Genomic DNA, 2,041 nt, shown 5'->3' on the forward strand with positions numbered 1-2,041 from the left:
TTCATTATTATTATTATTATTATTATTATTGTTATTGTTGTTGTTGTTGTTGTTGTTGCTGTTATTATCATCATTATTAGTTTTATTGGTATATTTACCTTTTTATTATCATTTTATTGTTGTTAACGTTATTGGTATTGTATTATAATATTGGACCGTATCAAGAGTATTTGTTTACTTTTCACACGCACGCACACACACACACACAAACACACACACACACACACACACCCCCCAAAACACACACACTATCACTCCCATCCACTCACCACTACTACTCCCCCACACACTATCACCACCATCACTATCACTCACACACACACACACACATACACACACACACCACACACACACACACACACACACACACACACACACACACACCACACACACACACACATACGCGTGTGTGTGATCTCTTTGTTAAAATCGGAGCGCTGTTTTGCGTGTACAAATGACATTGTCACAGAGAACCTGTCACGTCCATCCAATGCCAACGAGTCGATACAGAGCGCTGATCCTGCCTGCATTTTGGCTGTTATTGCCTTTGTTGTTGTTATTATTATTATTATTATTATTATTATTATTATTATTATTATTATCATTATCATTATTATTATTACTATTATTATTATTAAGGATATCTGGCACCTGGTACCAGACCCACATCGTTGGACATGGTACAGCGATGCGGGTAATGCAGCCAAGGAGATCGACCACATTACTCGTTAGCACTCGCTGGAGGATCCTCCAGAACTGCAGGGTGTATAGGAGTGCCGAGTTCTGTGGTACTGACCATAGACTGGTTGTGGCTGCCCTCCGGGTCCACTTCAAAACTCCCCAGCGGTCCAATGGTCAGCCTAGGGTGCTTCATTTGGACAGGCTGAAAGAAGAGGGTTTGCTGAGGCAGTCTCTGGTCGTTTGGCAGCGCTCGACAGTCTGATGGACCCTGTACTTCTGTGGGACACCTTCAAGCGCGAAACGCTCGATTCAGCCCAGAGTCGATTTTGATCGCCCGATGACAATACAGAATTTTATCTCACAGGAGACACTGGAAGCCACAGATGCTTGCCGACTCGAGTGATAGGGGATCGGGATTTGCACCGTTCTCAGGTGCACAGAACTCGGTCTCTGTTAAGAAGGGACAAGGAACAGTTTATTAGGAGTCTTGCTGAGGAGGTCGAAGGTCATTTCTTAGTACATGACCTTCGTCCTGCATACCAAGCCCTGAGAAAGCTGAACTCCAAGCCCTCTTCTCAGGTGACAGCGGTTCGCTTAGTAGGTGGCCAGATCGTCTCTGATCCTGTTGCGGTGCGGGAACATTGGGCTGAGTATTTTGAGCAGTTGTACCAGGTTGACCCACCAACAGTTAACTTGGATGCGGGTAGTGTTGAGATCCCGTTGCCGGACCCACCCATCAGTGAGGACCCTCCCTCCCTAACTGAGGTTAGGGAGGCGATCTCCAAGCTGAAGAGTGGTAAAGCAGCTGGTATCTGCGGCATACCGGCTGAACTGTTAAAGGCTGGTGGTGAACCTATGGCGCGGGGGTTACTTGCTGTCCAGGCTGCCATGTGGCGGTCCTGTACCGTTCCTCCTGACCTGTTGAGGGGTGTGGTCATCCCTCTCTGGAAGGGGAAGGGAGACCGATGGGACTGCAGCAATCACCGAGGCATCACATTGCTCAGTGTACCAGGCAAGGTTCTTGTCCACATGCTTCTGAGACGTATCAGAGACCTCCTACTGAGGCATCATAGGCAGGAGCAATCCGGATTCACTCCTGGTAAGTCCACAATAGACCGTATCCTCGCGCTTCGAGTCATTGTAGAGCGCCGCCGTGAGTTCGGGCGTGGGCTGCTTGCAGCCTACATCGACCTCAAGAAGGCGTTCAATACCGTGCATCGGGAGTCACTTTGGGAGATCCTGAGACTGAGGAATTCCAACAAGGATTATTGGACTAATAGCGTCTGTATACTGGTACTGAAAGTGCTGTAAAGTGTGGTGGAGGCCTGTCGAGCTTCTTTCCTGTTAGTTCAGGAGTGAG

Source organism: Penaeus vannamei, chromosome 39 (genome assembly GCF_042767895.1).
Source record: "Penaeus vannamei isolate JL-2024 chromosome 39, ASM4276789v1, whole genome shotgun sequence".
Lineage (NCBI taxonomy): Eukaryota > Metazoa > Arthropoda > Malacostraca > Decapoda > Penaeidae > Penaeus > Penaeus vannamei.